At 36.2% G+C, this 22,001-nt stretch overlaps 1 pseudogene; it reads right to left on the bottom strand.

Annotated features, from left to right (window-relative positions):
• Positions 1 to 1,519: 1,519 nt before the first annotated feature.
• Positions 1,520 to 22,001, bottom strand: part of LOC131839821 (peroxiredoxin-2-like) — a 62,355-nt pseudogene continuing 41,873 nt past the window's right edge.

Raw genomic sequence — 22,001 nt, 5'->3', positions numbered from 1 at the left:
AAAGCTTTTAATGTTTCTTGGGGCTTCAACTCAAAACTGGTATATTCTAAATGCACCCTCTTTCCATTGCCAAATGAAGTCACATGGTCAAGCCCAAAGTCAATGGCATAGGCAAATAGACTAGGCTCACAATGAATCATGCTAGGGAGAAGAAAGGAAGAATTTCAGATAAATAATACAGTTTACCAGAGAATTCATGGAAATGTATAAAATATTCACTACATAGTTGGATATTTAATGTTTAAATTCTATATATCCGAAAATTCTATACTTTTAGCACAACTTAAAAATTGCTTTCTAAAAACATCAATAATAAATAAAAATTAATTTCTATGCAAAGGGGACTGTCAATAAAATAAAAACACAACCTACTGAATGAAAGAGGATATATGCAAATGATTTATTTGATAAGGGATTGATATTCAAACTAAAGAACTTACACAATTCAACACCAAAAATAACAATTCAATTAAAAAATGGGCAGAGGATCTGAACAGACATTTTTCCAAAGAAGACATCTAGATGGCCAACAGACATATGAAAATATGGTCAACGTCATTCATCACCAGGGAAATGAAAATCAAAACCACAATGAGAGATCACCTTATGCTTGTCAGAATGACTAGAACCAAAAAGACAAGAAATTACAAGTGTTTGCAAGGACACGGAAGAAAAGGAACTCTTGTGCACTATTGGTGGGAATGGAAATTGGTACAGCTACTAAGGAAAATAGTATGGAGTTTCCGCTAAAAATTAAGAATAGAATAGCCATGTGATCCAGTAATTCCACTACTGGGTATTTAGACAAAGAAAATGTAAACACGAATTTGAAAACAAATGTGTGCCCCTATGTTTATTGCAGCATTATTTACAATAACCAAGATATAGAAGCCACCAAGTGTCTATCTATATATGAATGAATAAAGATGTGGGGTGCTGTGTGTATAACATATTTATTACTAATGTTAAGTGTAATCAGTCAGTCAGAAAAAGCAAATACCATATGATTTCACTCATTTGGAATTTAAGAAACAAAACAAAACAAATAAACAATCAGAAAAAGAGAGAAAGGCAAAAGAAAATAGTCTCTTAAAATTAGAACAAACTGGTGTTTGCCAAAGGGAAAGTGAGTAGGGGGCTGGGTGAAATAGATAAAGGGATTAAGAGTACACTTTTCTTGAGCACTGAGACATATATAGAATTGCTGAATGGTTACACTGTGCACCTAAAACTAATATCACTCTACATGTTCATTATCTGTCTACTATCCATCTGTCTGTCTATCTATCATGCTTGTCCTAATTCTTTATTGGTCACCTCTAGGCCTGTGCCCAGCTAGGTGGCTGTAAGGAAGGAGCCACCACTCACCAGCTCCCAGCTGGGAGAATGAGAAGGCCTTGCTCTTAGCCCCCCAGTGTTAGGGATTGAAGGGGCAGGTATAGCCTTTCCTGAGCCGGCATGGGGTATCCATGTAAGAGCACAGGTGGGGGTCAAGAGCCCAAGATTTCCACCTGTGAGCCTAGTTGTGTTTGGAGTATTCCTTGCTGTCATACATAGTGAGCTTTATTGTGTCATTGCCTGGCTTGCATCCAGTAGAACAGATTTCCCCATGCTCATTTGTGGGTTAGAAGTCTTGGACCAGCTGCAGAGCTGTGTCCATGAACACCCAGAAGCAGATCATTGACAACGATTGGTGAAGTGCACACTTACCATGAATGATAAACAGGCCCCTGGAGGCAATGCCTTCGTCTTCCTTCAGCACACCAGAACCTTGGGACAAGCTTCTGGTTACATTGGCAGGCAGGGGCATGTTCAGGGGGTCCAAGCCTCCTTCCTTCTCAAGAGGATCAGGCTTGTTGATCCAAGCCAGGTGGGTGAACTGAGAGTAGTCAGAGAGCCCAGCGCTACCAGCCTAGCTTGCCAAAATCCTCAGCATGTTCTCTGAAAATAATCTCCGTGGGACAGACAAGAGGTGATGTGCAGTGGATAGAAAAAGAGGACCAGAGTATTTACCTCTGTAGTCAGAAATCTTCACCTCCTTGAAGGTGTCATCCACCACAGAGGTGTCTCAAGGTCTAGGGTGGGCTTTCACTGTGCATGTTTTCTGAGGCCATGACAAAGCTGCATGAGCAAGGGCGGGAGGTGCAGACTAGCAGACCAGGGAACATACATTTCGGTATGCCATTATACTTCAATTAAAAAAAAAATTTTTTAAAGAGAAAAAAATGCTTCCTATCTACAAGCTATTCTCTTATTAACACTGTATATGTATTAACACAGCCATCCTTTTCTATTTTTATATCATTTTTTTTTTAAATAAAGAAAGCATGAATCTTGAGTCATTCTCAGGAAACTCTTACCTAACTCCTCAACTTATTGCCTATTGGCTCATAGTAGTATCTATAGCAAGTGAATTATTTTAGATATTATGTACACAGTTAATATGATTTTAAATGTATATTATTTTCTAGGTACCTCTAAGTAAAAGCTTTCACAACTGTAGTCTGATTCCCATGTGTAGAATACAACTGATACTTGTTTTAATTAATTCTCCACAGCTGTCCTCTATTGCACTGGCAAACTTAAGAGTCATCAGAAGACTTAGTGTTTCAATTAGACTCTTATTCCTTACCACTCTTTGGCTATCAAGGACAGTGTTGCTGCTATTGCCTTTACCCAGGGGTACCTCTCCTCAGGGCTTCCATTTTATTCATTGTTTTGTTTGCTTGTTTTAGAATGAATGGTTTAGGTGTCTGTCTCCCTCAAGGAAGAAGCTGAATGTGATTTACCTTAGGACTATTTACACCTATTCCAGTGCCTGAAACCTAGTAGGTACCCAATATATGCCAATTAAAGGAAGATTGGCTGAATAAACAGATGAAGCATTTCAATGTTACAGAGTGAAGTTCTATTTTGAAAATAATAGCTTTTGACTCAGAAATATCCAAATTGATTTATTTTATGTAAAAAGTGAAAAAACTTAAACTATTACCAAGTAAGATGAAAAAAGATCAACTTTTTATAAATTTATCATGCAATACATGTTGGGATCAAGACGGTATAGTCAAGGAACTCTATGTGGTTGGCATGAACCTCCACTGGCATGTAAGAAACAGCTCTAATTCCAAAGAATAAAGGCTACTATGCTATGTAAAATATCAAGCATCCTAGATATACCCCAGAGCTCACATCCACGGCTTCTGGTTAGATGGAAAAATGCAATCCCAAGAGGCATTACTGGGGTGAAGTAATTATTGTAGAAAGAGAGTAGTCAGTTTAAAAGCATATCGAAGTTCCTGCCCCAGGTTCACCTTTAGTACATCAGAGTTTAAGTTCAGGTTGGCAACAGATCTCAATTTCAACTGTACCTTAGGAAAGAGAAAAAGAAAAGGGAGAAAGATGGCATTACTGAATAGTATTTTCTAGGCATTGCCTTGAATGCCTGCACAAACATTATTTATTTATTCAATACATGTTTAGTGAATGTCTAGTTGTGTTACACATCATTTTATGTTCAAGACAGAAATAGAGGACAGTATGAAGTCCAGTGAAGGATATTTAGAATTATATATGAAATAGTAAGACATTTCAGGTACAATTTGTTCTATGAGAACATAGGACTTCAACCTGGACATGAGGGCAATGGGAAAGCTTCCAGTGGAGAAAGTAGATATTAAGCTGAGAACTGGAGGGTGAATGAGAGTTAGCCAAGGGAGATTTCCAAAGAAAAAAAAAACATGGCAGCTCAATGTATTTTTTTTATAAGCCATGTTGTTCAGTTTGGACTGGAGAATTTGAGAACCACTGTCAATTTTCACTTGTCATTTTGACAGTCTCTTAAAGATTGATTGATTTTAGAGAAAGAGAGCAAGCATGTTCAAGCAAGAGGGAGAGGGAAAGAATCTCAAACAGACTCCCCACAGAGTGTAGAATCTAATGAAGGGCCCAAGTACATTACTCTGAGATCATGACCTGACCCAAATCAGAAGATGGACACTTAATGGACACCCACATGCCCCTGACAATGTTTTATATGAACATCCTTCCCTTTGGCAGAATTCCCAAAGGGAAGATATGGGAATATTCCTTCCCCCAAACCCTGGAAAGCTAGGGTCCTATCAGGGGTCAAACTCGCTCAATCAGAGAAGACTTGGTCTATAACATATTCTTGGTCACAGTTGGTTGCTCTTATTTGCAACCCAATTCCCTGATAATTCAGTCTTTAAAGGATTATAAGCAGAAAAGTTGCAACAGAGGTTTGCAGTTTAGGACAATTTGTCTAACTGTGCAGTTTATAACATGAAGGAGGGTGGCTAGTCAAGGAGTCTAGTTCTGGGAGTCTGCCATCAGCCAAATTAGAGATGCCAATGGCCACCTATAGTGGTGTCACTGGGCAAGGAGAATAGCCAGTGGCCCTAAGGGACATTGATGGAGAACTTACAAATATGAAGGAGTTAAGGAGGAGGAAAGATGGTGGCTTGCTTCATTCCCATGCAACACATTTACTGACCAACTTCTGAGTACACGTTATGGTATATAGGCAACTATATGGAAGAAATAATACAGGTGCAACAGTTAGAGTTTAAATAAGCAAAAACCTTTCAAAGAATGACTTAAACAGGAATTTTTAAAATCATTTATCTGAGAGTTCAGAGATAAGATTATTGATTTTAATCTAGTAGCTAAATTAAATCTTTCTGATATTGTTTTTGTGTCTTTTCTTATTGGGAGGTATGACTAGGATTAGAGCAGTTTGGAGCCACAAATCTGGGCCCAAAAATGCTTGGAAAAAACAGGGCCACCTCTTCTTGTATCTACCTCTTAAGGGAAAGTCCATATTTTCCAACAGTTCCAGAAAACTTCTCCTCCTTCATCACTGTCGTATATTAGGACATGTGTTCATTCATGAAATAATTATTATTGCTAGAAAATTACATGTGTTACAGGCTTAAGCATGGGTTCCTCTAACAAAATTTAGGGAAAAAATATAGTAGTAATAAATAGAATGATGGTAAAAATAAACAGTATTAACAATTTTAGGGGACAAGATGGTAATAGAACATAGAGTTTTTTTTAATCACAAGAGAATAGTACAAGTAACTTTGTGCCAGTGTTTGAAAAGATAGACAAAATAGGTAATTTTATTAAAAATATAAGTTACTAAAATTGATTTAATAAGTAGAAAAATTGAATAGACCAGCAGCCATTAAAAAACTGTATTGGTTGGGGATACGGGAGGAAAAAAAAAAAAAAAAAAAACCACAAGAGGCTTTCTCTAAAATAAGCAGTAGATCCAGATCATTGCACCCATAAGTTTTAAAGGATGTTAAAGTTATTAATAACCCATGGGTGTCTGGGTGGCTAAGTCAGTTAAGTGCTTGCCTTTAGCTCAGTTCATGATCCCAGGGTCCTGGGATCCAGTCCCACATTGGGCTCTCTGCTCAGCGGGGAGTCTGCTTCTCCCTCTGTCCCTCCCCCACCTCATGCTCTCTCTCTCTCACTCTCTCAAATAAAAATCCAAAGAAACAATGACAAAGTTGTTAGTAATCCTTATTCTACCAAATTATTTTTGAAATAAAAAAATAATGGAAAATGATACTCATTTTATGAATCTAATATAGAATATATGGTAATTAGGTAAGGTATAAAAATTAAATTATAGTTAAATCTCACCTTTCAAAAAACATGAAGAAATAAAAAGAAAGTGGAAATCAAATTCAACCCAATATAGTAAAAAGTAGTAAAAAATACCAAAAATGTTTATTTCGAGAATGTGAGGTTGCTATAATGCATTTTTATTTATTTATTAACTTATTTATTTGACAGACAGAGATCACAAGTAGGCAGAGAGGCAGACCCAGGGCGGGGGGTGGCGGAAGCAGGCTCCCGGCTGAGCAGAGAGCCAGATGTGGGGCTTGATCCAAGGACCCCGAGATCATGACCTGAGCTGAAGGCAGAGGCTTTAACCCACTGAGCCACCCAGGTGCCCCATATAATGCATTTTTTAAAAAATTACCAATTCAATATAAAACATGTATCTAGTACCTCAAAGATCATATGACGGAGAAAAAAATAGGTGCAGAAAAATACCGTTTGAAAAATACAGCACCTATTTATTTAAAAAGCAATTTAGGAGTATGGGAACATCTTTACCTGCTAAAGTGCTACCAAAAATCTGTAGGAATATTATTCCTAAAAGTCAAATGTAAGAATCTTTCCTACTAATGTGAGAAATAAAACAAGTATTCTGTTATCATTCAGTTATTGAACATCACATGGGTTGTCCTGGCCAATATTATAACTCAAGAAAAGTAAATACGAGGCATACAAATTTAAAAAGAAGTCACAAAATAGTTGCTATTTACATAGAACATTCAAGACAATCTTAGACTACATTCTATCAAATAGAGGGTTTAGTAAGTTTGTTGAATACAAAATCAACATACTAAAATCATTAGAATTCTTATAAGTAAGCAATGACAAATTAGAAAATCCTATGCAGGATATAAATATTCATAGTAGCAATGCAAATTATATCCACCTTTAGTACCTGTTAGGACTGAGTTAAATTAAAATTGTGTGAAATAGTCAAAGAAAAAAAAATTATTAAAGTACACAAATATGGATAAGTGGATAGATAGATCAGATTCATGTTTATACAGAAAGTAGAACATGTCCATCTTGGCCAATTTTGGGTGGCGCGCACATTGATATTTTTTATATTACTTATTGTAACTTGCTGCATACTTTTTTAACTTTTCAAAACAAAAACAAATCAATAAAAGGAGTTTCATGTTTCTGAAGAGAAAAATATATTCTACTACATAAATTAATAACATAAATTTCCTACCAATGCTTTTTGTAAGTAAAAGTTTGAACCTGGTATTTTATTCCTAGGACAAAGGCAGAAATGTTTCATAGAGTATCTGCCTAAAAATATTTGCTGCTTGAAACCAGGAAATAAGAGAGTCTATTTAAAAGTACATAAAAAGTAGTATGATAGGATTAAAATCTTAAGTAAAAAATCTCAAAGTAATTTCCTGCCCCAGTTTTCATTAAAATGATTATGTCAATATAGAGTGTCAAGATAAGTATATTATAAAACTGTGGTACTCTTCACTCATTCAGAAAGAAATCAAATAAGTGAATGTGACTGGAAAAGTATTTATGAAACAAAGTGAGGTAAGTTTTGAGGAAAATAATATTTTTCAAGATTTTTCCAATGTATTTTTTTAATTCTCAATTTTATTCATAAGTACTACATTCATTCCTGCGAAAACACGAAATCACTAAATCATACATATCTTCTGTCTGAAAGTTGGATTAACACCTTTCAGCATATCCATAAAACAGGATTATTTTTTCCTGGAGAATTACTGGAGGATATTTTTCTCATCCTAGTTCCAAATATTATTAGATATTTGACACTTTTGGATGATTTAAATTACTTTTGATGAGCTCAAGATATACTTTTATCACATTGCTTCCTTGAACCAAGAGGAGAGAAAATTACATATTAGTTTTATCTTCTCACCAAGATTAGACTAATCTAAAATGGGAATAAAAGCAAAATTTTAACAAAAAATATGTATTTGGGGATCAAATATTGGCATGTACTGTAACCTTGACTTTAGTCCTTCTCCTCATAAGAGCTGGGAGCTTGGGAAATTGTTGATGGTTCAGTAAAGGATCCAGAGAGCTTCATGGCAATGAACTATAAATCCTGAATGTTTTCCTGCCCAAATATGTACTGGTATTGTCCCAACTGTTAATATTCTCCACATGATTAAAATCCAATTTAAATTTTATTGTTTCTTAATGTTTTCCCAATTGATTAAAATTAGATATGATCTCTGCCCAAAAGCTGATTTGGGGGTTTGTGCGAACCATGCTTAGCAGAGTACTCTCCTGGATTTGGAGAGAAACATTCAGATCATCTGGGTCAAGCCTCTTTCCAATGAATAAATTATTTCCTTTCGTAACAATGCCAGCAAATAAGCTACCTTCGACTTCAACACTGCTAAGTGCTTACTAACTTCAGCAGATACTTCACATGGCCAATCTAATACCCAATGTCACTACCTCCCTTTCTCCTTACTCACCCAAACCAGAAAGCAAAGGGTCATAAAAAACAAATCCAGATTTAGATAGAGACTTTATTTGGAAGGAAGACTAGAGCATTAGGAAGAACTCACTGATCTCAGAAATCTAGAAGCATCTCAATATCAAACAGAAAGGCTTTTCTTGTAGAGGGAGTAAGCAGTAAGTAAGGAAAGTTAACAGAAGAATGCAGAGTAAGCAGACTGCATATTTTTTGTGGTTTGACAGAGAATGTCTTTCCTAGGTCAGCTACTTCTCAACCTAAGCTGATGAGGGGAGAGTTCTGCATGTTAGTACTTGCTTAGGGGGCAAGCTGACATTCTCTAGAGAAGAGAGAAGCCTGACTACAGTTTGGCTGAAACAAAGCAAAGATTTAGAAATGGTCAATTCTGATCACTAGGTGAGAAACAATAACTTGTATCTAGAAGGTGTTTTTGTGATGTTGTCCTGGCCTTTGAGATGCAAACAGAAGATTATTTCTGGTTTTGTTTTCTGGATCAAAACGGACCGACATGGCTGACAATATCTTTTGTAGATTTGATGACCTACAAGTAGAACAGTAACCCAACAGCCAAACACAATCTTAACTGATAGGAGACACATATTTAATAATCTACTCTGAACTTTTTGCCAAAAAATCAACATTATTCTTCTCTAAGATACCTAAAATCTCCATTGTACTTTTCTTGAAAAAATTTTCACATTTACAAGTCCTCAGTCCTGTGGATTTTCAAACATATTTCCAAAATGAAATGAAAGTAAATAAATATATATCTTTATAAGAAGCCAAATGTTAATGTTAATATTAGTGTGTGTGTGTGTGTGTGTGTGTGTGTGCATGTGTATGTTTTCATCCTGCCAGTGCCTATGCAGTAAATACTCCATAAATATTTTTGAATAATTCCATGAAATTTCTAATTCTGACAAATTATAAACATTAAGAGGACTTGGAAAGCTCCTTGAGTTTTAGTGGCATTTCAAAACATCACCACTGTGCTAATAGCTACATGACAAGAATTAACTAAAACTAAATATGGTTATCTTTCTGAAAGTCTTTTTAAAAGTTAATCGAATTATTTCAATTGCATTAGAGAAGTACAATATTTAAAGAAATCCTGCGGTGAAACCTTTTCACAAATGTAATTCTCCCTTGCCCATAATTTATCTGCTGGGTTTTTATATTGCTCTAAGCAGAAATTGGAAGACACTAACATTTGCTATAGTCCATTATATAAGCGTTAACCAGGATGTCAGCAAACAGTTTAAATAGTTGTCAGCGAGATAGAGGAGAAGCAAAAGGTAGTTCAGGGAAAAAGCCAACACTCTTCCAGTCAAGAATTCTACTAAATGAGGTGATCTTATCTGGAAGCCGCTTGATTCTACCAACCAGCTTTGCTGAGGGTAGGTCTAGGTGTCACTTTATGGTCTATGAAATGTTGTCTTCTAAGTAACTCTGTATCTCTCCTGGTTTACTAAGATCCTCATTGTATCTATAAAGTTTCAAATTTTGAAGTTCACAAATTCCCTTCTATCAGATCTATATGCATTTGGGGGGGGAGTGATCAGAGTTTTGGCAGATATAAAATCTGATTGAAGCCTTGATGGTACCTGAGATGGAGTCCTCTAGGATCTGTATAGTATTATATAAGGACAATTAGAAAACAAAGACCAATAAAATATATAAGTCACTTGGATGAAATGTACAGCACAAGGAATACAATCAATAATATTGTAATCACTTTGTGTGGTGATGGGATGGTAACTATGCTTACTGTGGTAAGCATTTTGTAATATACATAATTGTCAAATCATTGTACTGTACACCTGAAACTAATAATATATGCAACTGTAGTTCAGTTAAAAAAAGAAAAAAGATGCTCTTTGTCCCACATCAGGCCATTTGATGTACTTTGGCCAATGTAATTGAAACTGACCCATAGCATTTTTTGAACAAAATATTAGGATCCCACATGAGGTTCTGCCATTTCTCATTTCTATTTTTGTCTGTCACATATTTTTCTAACATCATGTACCAAGATATTAAGGTCTGTTTTTCCAACTTCGTCCTGGATTGAAGATATGAAGTAGAGTCACAAACTGAAGGTAATATGTAATATGATTAAAAATATATATATTTATTGTTGTGAGCCTCTGAGATTTGAGGGTTGTTATCAATCTAGACTAAGCTAATATAGAGCATTATTCTAAAATGGAAGGAATAAAAATTAAAATGTCTTTAAAAGAAAAAGGAATTAAAGACCAGATAATCTGTCCTATCACTGTCATATTTAAACTAACTCCCTTAAGGAAGATAAACATCAAAACGAGTTTTAAATGTGACTCTCAATAGACTTACTGCATTCTCAATGAGGAAAAAAATTAATCCAAAGAGGGATGCTATGTTATCATATATCAAAAAATTATATCTTTCAAGCATAGTGAACGATTGCAAAAGTTTAGCATTACCCATTATAAGTATTTAAAATACATTTTAAAAGGTTTATAATTAGGAATCAATAATTCATTCATTTATTTATTTGAGAGTGAGAGAGAACATTCATGTGGGCGGGAGGAGCTGAGGGAGAGGGAGAGGAAGTCAATTTTAGATGCACCCTGAGGGTGGGGCCTTACTAGAGGCTCCATCTCATGACCCCGAGATCATGATCTGAACCAAAGCCAAAAGTCAGGCACTTAACCAGCTGAGGCAGGTGTCCCTAGGAATTTAATTATCCATAAGTAAATGCATTCTTCTATACTTTGTGTGTCCAAACACAATATTCATTATATTTTGATATAAAACATTTAAGCATTTTAAAACATTTTCTTGGCAATTCCCTTTGAATAATTCACTTTCCTTAGCGAAACTGCTAATCATGAAATGCAAAATTAAGCTTCATCTTAGGTGCTAAATGAAAGATAATACATTCTCAATTAAAATCTCAAATATGTGTAATACTGAGTTTTCTATCAGTGTATTATGCTTCTCTTTATGTAAGGACACAAAACAGTAGAAATATTAAAGGCAAAGTTTTAAAACATAAAAACTATCACTAAAGCCTTTAAATAAAACTGTCCTATACCAGAAAATGTCTGATATTATTTCAAAGGCATTCAATTCTGAGCACTTTCCTGGTACTTATAAATGATTTTTATCTGAGAGAAGAAATGTATTTCTTACAAGGCTTTTACAAAGAAAGTGCTAGATATTTTTTTATTGTTTTTAAACAATACTCAACTATTATATTGACCAAGTTACAGTGCATTTCAGAGCCCTGCATTTTGCCCAGAGTATTTGACCATAAGAGCTCTGTAAATCAAGTTTTTATAATGTTTATCACCAAGGTCTGCAGACTGAATTCAGGGAGGAATAAGAGATAGAAGGAAGAATTGGAGAACAACTGAAAAAACATACCTACAATAACTGTATATTTAATATGGAATGAGTGATAATTATTCTGCCCAATCTGCCATTTTTTTGCAGATCAAATGGCAATTATTTAAGAAAAGGGAATATTATTGTACATTCTGATTTACTCATTATCTTTTCAATCCCTCTCAGCTTTTATGACTTTGAGAGATCTAGAAAAATATGCTATTTGCATTGAATAATTACATCAAGGGACTTGAACATTTAAGTATTGCTTTCTTTTAAAGTAGAGGGCACGTCAAGCCAGACTGGTTATGGAGACTAATCCTAACAGTCCTGGGGCCTGGGCTGGCTGCCGGCAGCAGAAAGACCTCTGCCACACTGTCATTATCATGGGCCGTCTGCTGGATGGCTGACCTCAGCTTTCCTCTGCTCCCCCAGAGCCCTTTATACTCAGTGATTAATGAACTGTAAAATAACAACCAGTCTTAGAGCAAGTCAGAATTCCTTCCCATGAATACTAAAGGAAATGCAGCTTCTTCCCTGAAGTTGTCAAGATTTTATGGGCAAAACTTTTTTTCTTTTTCTACCCTCTGGCTCTAATGACTATCTTGTTACCAGTCAACCTAGGAATCGTATGTCAAGCCAGATACTCTAAGACTTCTCAAGTTCTGTAGCAACGCTAAGGTGCTGCTCTAGATTTTCATCCATTTATTCTAAACTCCTCCAGCCATGATGATTGCTGATTAGTGCTTTCAAAACTCCCATCTTGGGGCTGGATGTTGGCATGAGGGCCTTTGTGAAAGAGAAAGAAAGCAATGAAGCAAATGTAATTTTAGAGCCGAGAGGAGGCTGATGTCCTAAAGCTTGCATAACAGAATCAGAAATTCTCCACGTGCAGAGCAATGCTTCTTCTAATAATAATATTGTTTCTCTAAGAAGAGAAAATGCAATGACAGTGAGATCATAGCTAAGGGGGAAACCACAAGTTCAGGAGAAGAGAAAACAGAAAATTTAAGGGAAAAAGGATGAGCCCTGATTTAATGCCAGCACATTGATTTCTAGACTTCTCATCTAAACTGCATTTCCCAGCAAACCCTTCTTGTTTAAGAATCAAAATTCCAATTGATTTCAAAGATTATCATAGATACTGAGTATGAACAACTAAAAGCTGACTTTAGCTCTCCCTATACTTGGATTTAGCAAACATTTTGTAATTAAGTTCTCTGAATGAAATAAATTCATTCTCTTTTGAAGCCATGCTTTGTCATCCTCCATTCTATCATAGAAAAATAGTAAAAGGTGAAGTAATACATAATGCCCAAGTATAAGCTCTTCTAATTCTAGCGCTGGTATATAAAATTGCACTGGCTAAAAACACATTTCTTATTTTTTTTCTTTTGAATTAAACTTTATCACTTTTGCAGCATTTAGATTTCCATGTAGAGTTCTTGTTTCTTATATTTCAAGAATAAATATTTTAGTGTTCTTTGCCCTGGAAATCAAATTCAAAACTCCTCAAGCATCTTACATTAAAATTTATTTCTTTTCCTCCCAACACTCATTCTTCCTTACCAATATCTATATTATAGATTATACATCTAATTATATATGTATTATTTTTTTCTGAGATATGTGAATTCACATCATGACATATTAGGATACCTCAACACTTTGATAGAGCACAAACATTATTTTTGAGAATTTAGAACAAACATTAGTTACCCAGTAACCTTTAGTCAGTAATCTTGAGATACAGAGGCCAAAAGAAATTCTAAAAACTAAGACATCAGAAGATGTTTTAAATGATTTCTAAATCATTTTAGTGATTTAGAATTAAATCATTTGTATGATTCTAAATCATATAAAAATATGCTTTGTTCAAACAGAATCGTTCCATTTTGTGTATATGAAAAGGCCTTTCCTGATGAAAGTTTTGGTTCAAATGCTCTTTGCTTGTAGCTTCAGAATTACAATCGTCTTCAATTTCTCAGTGCAGGGGAAACAGCGACAAGAAATGAATATGACTGTGAATTGACCTATTGAGGATCAGTGCAGGTGTCTGGACTCTTAAATGAGTGTTCATTGTAAGATTCAAAATGACTAACAAAATAACTCAAAATGCTAGATTACTGTTTTCTCAAATCTATGTTTTCTTCAGATAGATTATGGCCTTCGTCTCATAGGAGTTCAGGTGCTCAGAAATACAGAACACAGGCCTAAAATGTCTTAAAAGGTATCAAGTTTTTCACAACTGTTTCAAGAGATGAAACATGAGGTCAAAAGTTCTGCCCAACTTCATGTTGTTGTTGTTATTGCTGTTTTTCTTGATTTTTATCCATTCTCTGGTATCTATGTTAGAGAATGACTCTCCACAGGAAGGGCACCGAATAGCAGGAGTACTCTGAGGAATCAAGGAAATGTGGCCGCAGGAGCAACTGTTCTCCTCATTGGTTGCATGGCACCATTGAGAAAGCATCCCATTGGTTGGCTTTTTCTCTACCCACGTACTTCTTGATATAGCCATCAACACTTGGGTTCTATATATACCCTAGGAACTACCTCTGTGAAAAACAAGGTTCTGACAGACGAGAACAGGAAAACTACAAAAGAAATACATTATTTTTTCACCTCGTTGTTTACTTCAACATCCTTATTTGAAAACAAAATGAACCATGTATAATATTTACTCAAAGGATTCATATTATCCATTAAGGATGTATCAAAGATTAACTTATGGCTACCAAATCATCAAGGTGTAAGATTTATACCTGTTAGTTCTACAAATAGATGGCCTATTCAAATCTTCATTCATCCAACAATATTTATTGATAACATGATGGTTCACAGGAATTATTCTGTGTGCTGAGCATAAAGTAGTATACAGGGAAAGAAACATCACCCAATCCCAAAGACTTTCTATGTAGAGGAAGGAGACAGAAAAGATATAACTTGACAGAGATGATAATTTCATAAATGTCCTGATTGACGATAGAACCCGATGCTGTAACACAGTGTCTAAGATAGGAAGGAAACAACTTTAGAGTATTCAAGGAAGGATTTTCCAAGAAAGTATCATTTGAGTTGTTCACTTTGGGTATCAAGTTCCCTTCTATACCCGATAGCTTTAGGGGCAGGGAATCTGCGTTGCCTACCTGTGCATATCTCTCAACACCTAGCAAATTGTCTGCTTGGAACAATTACTTGTGAAGAGGACAGAAATGAGGAGGTGAAGTCAGTTCTCTATCCCATACTTTTCAGACAAATGAAGGAGAATGTGTACAACCAGGAGAGAAAAACTTGGAAGCACGTGGAGTCCTCTCCTTCCCAAGGAGGAGAGTGACATAACTAATAGGTTCATTAGGGAGAAGAACCTGAACCTGTCAGTCCCTGCCCTGGTATTTCTTTCTAGCAGTGTTGCCTCAAGATACACACTTTCTCTGCTTTCTGAAAGCAGGTGCTGCCTCTGCCAAGGGGAGATGTCCGCATTTCTGACTGTACAGACTTTATTCTAAAGGAAAAAAATGAGGAGGCTTGATGGTATATGAAACACATTTTCTATTTCAGCTTATTAATAATACAGCTGTGATTTTTTGATCTCTGTCTTTCTCTTACTCTATCTTGAGAAAAACAAAATAAGACAAAACAAAACAGAACTCAAGACTGCTTGATGAATGAAAGGAAGGAGTGTATACCAAGTAGAGGTGGATAACCCACCCTCTTATCTCAGCTTTATATTTGGGCTTATTAAAAGTCACTACTCTTGGGGAGCACCTGGGTGGCTCAGTGGGTTAAAGCCTCTGCCTTCGGCTCGGGTCATGATCCCAGGGTCCTGGGATCGAGCCCCGCATCAGGCTGTCTGCTCCGCGGAGAGCCTGCTTCCTCCCCTCTCTCTCTCTGCCTGCCTCTCTGACTACTTGTGATCTCTGTCAAATAAATAAATAAAATCTTTAAAAAAAAAAAAAGTCACGACTCTTGGAAGATTCAGGAAATAAAATAAAAATCTAAATCAGTATCCACTTTATAAAATTGCCTCACCTGGTGGCCAAGAGAGCCACAACAATGTGGGAAAGATATCTTGTGACTTTTTTTCTCCAAACTAAAGATCTCTCAACTTCAAAGAATAGAAGTCTGAGTGCTAAATATCTTTGCAACCAAGATTAATGAGAACTTATATCAGGGAGAATGCTTCACATACAGAAAGAGGCAAGTTTCATGCATTGCTAATCAGCCAAATATCCTCATTTATTTCAATCCAGCTTTGTATGCCTGAAGACTGATATTTTAGAAGCTAGGAATTTAAAATTTTCAAAACAGTGAAATAACCCTAAATATTCCATGATTAAATAATTGTTACATAGGATACTAATATCTAATATTCTCTCACTTAAACTAGAACTAATGTAAAGCAGTTACTCCCCAGACCCTCTTGAGGTTCTATTTTTTAATTTTAATTTTATTTTTATTTTTTAGAAGATTTTATTTATTTATTTATTTGAGAGAGTTTGAGAGAGACAGCACAAGAAGGGGAGACATGTAGAGGCAGCGGGAGAAGCAGACTTTCCACAGAACAGGGAACCCGATGCTGGAGTTGATCCTGGGACCCTGGGGTCATGACCTGAGCCAAAAGCATATCTTGGGCGCCTGGGTGGCTCAGTGGGTTAAGCCGCTGCCTTCGGCTCAGGTCATGATCTCAGGGTCCTGGGATCGAGTCCCGCATCAGGCTCTCTGCTCAGCAGGGAGCCTGCTTCCTCCTCTCTCTCTCTCTCTCTCTCTCTCTGCCTGCCTCTCTGCCTACTTGTGATCTCTCTCTGTCAAATAAATAAAAATAAAAAATCTTTAAAACAACAACAACAACAAAAAAAAACCAAAACCAAAACAAAAGCATATGCTTAACAACTGAACTACACACCTTGAGATTCTTGAGAAACCTGCTTCTGTACCACATTTTAACTCATTGAGAAAAGCTTATTAGATCTTTTTAAGAAATATTAAGTAATATTTTAATTTAATTGATTACATATGATAATTCACAATATCAATGCACTTGTTAGGAATAACTCCTCCAAGAAAATTCCCACCATCCCATCTAAGTCTAAATAGTACATTTCTAAAATAAAGACCATGAGTCACACCCGAGAATCCTAGTTCTAAAGGATCTAAAGTTCTAAATCTTAGTTCCTAAATTCATCAGCAAAGCAAAATACAAGTGAGAATTACTTTTTGTTTTAAAAAGTGACATTCAAAGATTTTCTTCTAATTCTCTTAAAAATTTAATGGTTTTTGTATTATTTCTTTTCTAGAATGATCTTTTTCTAGACCATTCTAAAGTGGCCACTTCTTCTAAAATAAACAACAGATGATTTCTGGGAAGCAGATTGTACCAGTACTATCCTGTTAGAATATGGCAATTACCTAACAATTTTACTGTCACTGAAAAAAAAATTTTAAATAACATCTTTGCTGCATACAACTAAACATCCTCTTATATCCAGCAGGACATTAATTTAGATTTTAATTCAAATATTCCACCCCTTGAAACTTTTTCAATTTCCTCTTCATGAATTCAACATTTTGACTTGAATACACCAGAAGGGAATCAAAGCTTAAGCCATTATGGTCAGTGCGATTACAGTATTAGCCACCCAGGCACAGACTCACCTGTTAACAATCTCCAACAATGTCTCAAATGGAAACACCAATCAATGAAATTATTCCACTGAAGCCAGGCTTCCTCTGTGATGATCTCACTCTAATGACATTTTTCACAAGTTATCATAAAGACAGTGTTGGCTAGCAGGAAGAAGCACTAAGCTTCACTGAAACTAAAACTATCACAGTCAAAGAGGCAATTTATAGCTGTCAGCCCCTTGGCATGGCATGAACACCAGACTGGACTAAAACATTACCTCTCTATGGGTCTCTCATAAATTTCCACATCACCACAGGTTTATATACAAATTCTTACCCATTCAGAAATCTCTGAGTACCTAAACACCTGGTTGAGTCTTGGCCTTAGAGGAAAGGGATATTTGGGAAGTTATTGGTGAGAAGAAGTTGGTCCCAAATCTCTCATATTTAAATGAATTTTCCAAAGGAGCACAATTCAGAACTGAGGCTATCTCCAGATCTCCCATCTATACCTAATGACATATGATCTAGGTCCAATACACCCTCTGATACCTCCACACCAGAGCACAACCAAACTCTGATGTGCAGTCTGATCTGCTCACCCATGGGCTTGCCCTCTCCTTCACAATGGTGAGTCCCAAGATCATTGCACTTCGATGCTCTTTTCTTTCCCTTTCCAAAGTCAACATGGCAAAAGCAGTTCTTCTGTTCTGCTAGTAACACCACTATCCTTTTTTTCTTTCCAAACAATGATCTACTTTTCCACTCATGACCCACGTAGTGAGTTATGCATGTCTTGAAAATGTGAAAAAGAAATCCTCAGACTTAGTCTTTGAGACTTGTCTAAAAATAATAATGTGAAATATTCGGGCAGTTACTCATGTCAGTAATACAAGACAGATGTAGGATTTATAAAAAAAAATGTAACACTAATTAAAATAGAGTAAATAAATATGTTTTATTTGGGAGAAACTAGGAGAGATACTTTTCCATTCTTCTGGTGTTCCCTTTCTCATGGAGGGGACTCAAATAGGGTAACATTTCTAGATTTTCTCTGTCCTATTACTTACTTCTCCCAAGGTATAAATAATGACTTAAAATTATTGGTTCTCTTGCAATGAAAAACTGGGAAGTTTACTCACCTCTCCTTCTCTTTCTCCTTGGACCCAGGGTGTTTGCAGGATATACATATTTGTTTTGTTTCTCTATGTTCACATCCCAAGCATGGAGGACTGGCCCCAAAGCCAGGATTACCCGTGGCTAAGTCTATCTAAGTCTCTGGCTCTATATTAAATATTCCACCTTCCTTTAGCTATAAGCCACCATCTGCAATGTCAGTGTTATCAATATTGCTGCTTTCCTCTTTTGTCTTATACTTCATTTCTTCAGAACTCAGGTGGCAAATTTATTTTTTTTTCCTATGCTCCCCAAACCCTAGATTGTTTGAAGAACCACAGCAAATTAAGTAAAATGTAATGATATCACCCACTAGAAGGGATAATCAAAAGACCATTACTATATGTTTGGAATAGTCAAATACCCATTCTTTTCTCATGTTGTTTTATTTTTTTCCCCTGACCTACCAGCGTATCATAAAAGCATTTTAGCATAATATGACAATTACCTGAACCACCTGCTCAAATATGTAATAGGACATTAATATTTGCAAAAGTTAATTTTATTAACTACAGAGCAATAAGTTCATATGAAGTTATAGTCAAATGATAATTAATAGCTAACACATTTGAATGTTCTGTGAAACTAATCCTGCTGAAGACATTATATCTTATTTAAACTTGAAAACAGCTCTATTAAGAGCACTATTGCCAGGTTAAAATTTAAGCATGGAAAGCCTATTGGAGGACATAGAGCTCTTCGAGGATTGAAAGCCACGTCTGGGGGCACCTCATTGGCTCAGTGTTTTAAAGCCTCTGCCTTCAGCTCAGGTCATGATCCCAGGGTCCTGGGATCCAGCCCCGCATCGGGCTCTCTGCCTGGCTTCCTCCTCTCTGTCTTTCTTTCTCTCTGACTAGTGATCTCTGTCTGTCAAATAAATAAATAAAATCTTAAAAAAAAAAAAAAAGCCATGTCTGTTTGCTCTCAAGGTCTGTGTGCTCTAAAATACTTGCTGTTCAAATCTCAGCATTGTGCAAAAAAGCCCACATATCAATCAAGAACACGGCACTGCAAAACTCATAGATTTCATTAGAAACCCATTGTCTTTAAACAAAAGATTTGCCTAAAAGATAATGTGTAAAATGAAGATTCTTCAGGTTTCAAGGAAGAGAGATACATTTCAGTAATTGGAGATCCATCCTCAGGACACAAGGGAAAGAACTAAAGGAAGCAGTCCCAGTTGCCATGTAGTCAAACCCCTGCAGAGCTGAGATGCTGTTCAGCATCTTATAAAAACAAATTCAGCAGCTCCTCAATGTACTGAAATATTTACGCCCTGGCATAACTGTGACTCAACAGCTCTATTCATTTCTTTTTCTCTCTCCATGTGCTTCTTCTTCCTTTTTTTTTTTTTTTTTTTTTTGTTAATTCCTATTCTACTCCTAAGTGCCTTTAATCTTCTCCATGACTTCTGCTTTCTGTAGACATCAATTGCTTCATGGCTTTCGTTACAGATGAGCCCAACTTAGATCATTGGCTTTCTGACTTGTTCAGAGTCGAGCTATCACAGGTTGATGGATTATTGTTTTCATGCTTTTGACTTCATCCTCCTCTAATGCTATATAACAAGCAATTTTCTTCCTGAAGCAGACTTTCTTTTGCTTATCCTGAAACCTCTTCTTTGATGTCTCATCATGTTTGATCCTAATTATTTCAAAGAAAGACAATGCCTTTGATGTTATCCTTACTTGCTTAAGAGGCATATAGATTTGCTCTAAGACACAGTATGTCGCCATTTCATTTAAATTTTTTCTACTTTTGTGTCAGTCCACCAGTTTTTCATTGTGTTTTCTTTTAAGCATTATTGATGATGTTGCCAGGTGACTACGGTAGCACGAATTAGTATTAACATCTTGCACAGCGATACGGTTGTAAATATATGTTTTAGTTATTATTGCAATATAAAATTGAATTACAAGTTGAGCCATCTTTGGGGTTTTTTTCCTCAGTCGACATATTCTTCACCATCACCTTGGGTAGTGATACATTTCACCTTCCTGTCCATAGAGACAGACGTTAACCACCCTATCACCTGCCCCTGACCGCAGTAAGTGGCCCAGGAATGGATTCATGACCAAAACAAAATCAATCAGAGCCCTTTGCTGGTAGGCTAACAGTTTCTCTTTAGAAAAATTTTCTAATAATGTGCTTCCACTATTGTCCACTAACCACTATTTTTAGCACAGGGAAAAAAAAAAAAACAAACTTGTCTACTATAGAAAGAAACTGAATCAAGGAGAGACGAGCAAAGAGAGACAAGCAAAAAGAGATGGGAAAGAGAGAGAGGAAAATTTCTGATTGAGGCCAAGCCCCAGTTCTTAATCCTTAACCCCCTCAGAAGTGCCTGAGCCCTGAAGTTGTTTCTTTATATTGTGAGTTACTCCAGCGCCTTTCCAAGAAATCCTTTTTATTGCTTAAACTTATTTGGGTTAGGTTTCCTTCACTTCGCACCTGAAAATGCTATGATATAGCATCCTTCTTAGATGGTCACACATCTGTGCTCCCTAACATAGAAAACCCCAACTGTGTCTTTCAAATTCTATCTGGTAGAAACCATCTTTGTTTAACAGACTTCTCATTCAAGGCCACTTGGATGTGCCTCTGATTCACCAAGGGTAACACAAACAAATTCATCCTTTATCCCCCATCTATGGTTCCTACGTAACTTACTATGCATTTCTTCATTATCCCTTTAATTTCTTACTTTCTATTCATTTTTTCTGGAATAGCAATGCAGATTCTTTTTTTTTTTCTTTCAGCATTGCAGATTCTTTTTTTTTTTTTTTAAGATTTTATTTTTTTGACAGAGATCACAAGTAGATGGAGAGGCAGGCAGAGAGAGAGAGAGAGAGAGAAAAGAAAAGCAGGCTCCCTGCTGAGCAGAGAACCCCATGCGGGACTCGATCCCAAGATCCTGAGATCATGACCTGAGCCGAAGGCAGCGGCTTAACCCACTGAGCCACCCAGGCGCCCGGCATGGCAGATTCTTTATGCAAAGCTGTGTATCTGATTTCCATCTCCTCTGTCTTCTGTGTGCCACTCCCCACAGTCATCTATTTAGATGTCATTTTGAGCAACACCGTTCAACTTCAGATGAAATTTTAAAATCTGTATGCTAAGTCTAAACTTCTCAAGCTGAAATTCAAGGCTATTTTGGTGGCTTATTCCTGTCATTTCTACCTAAGCTCTCACTATTTTCTTTCAGAAATCCCACAATGACCCACATAATGTCCCCTCGTCACATATTTTTATTTCTAGTTCTGCACCATCCATTTTACCTAGGATGCCTTCCCTCTTTTCATTTTATTTTCTAAGCTTTGTCAAGCTCTGTTTTTCCCTTGGAGAATGTGTCTGCCCAGAGGCGAGATAAACTAATCAAGAGGAATTGAAACTAAGTGTGATGAGGGTGGAGAAAAACATTCAGATAAATATGTAAATCAATTTCCTATGGCAAACAAGTAGCTAATATATTCAAAGAAGGAAAACATTGTGGGAGGTGCCAGCAAGTCATAGGAGAAAACAATTGAATGAGCAACCATTAATTACACTTATAACCTCAAATGTAAATATATATCATTGTGAAGGTCCCAATTAATGTGAGTTTTAATAGTTTTTTTTTCTTTTCTTTTTTTAAAAGATTTTATTTATTTATCTGACAGAGAGAGAACACAAGCAAGCAGAGAGAGAGGAGGAAGCAGGCTCCCTGCTGAGCAGAGAGCCCCATGCG

The sequence above is a fragment of the Mustela lutreola genome, chromosome 8 (genome assembly GCF_030435805.1).
Source record: "Mustela lutreola isolate mMusLut2 chromosome 8, mMusLut2.pri, whole genome shotgun sequence".
NCBI classification, from domain to species: domain Eukaryota; kingdom Metazoa; phylum Chordata; class Mammalia; order Carnivora; family Mustelidae; genus Mustela; species Mustela lutreola.
Note: the sequence above shows the minus strand (reverse complement) of the source record. Positions and strands in the feature narration are given on the sequence as shown.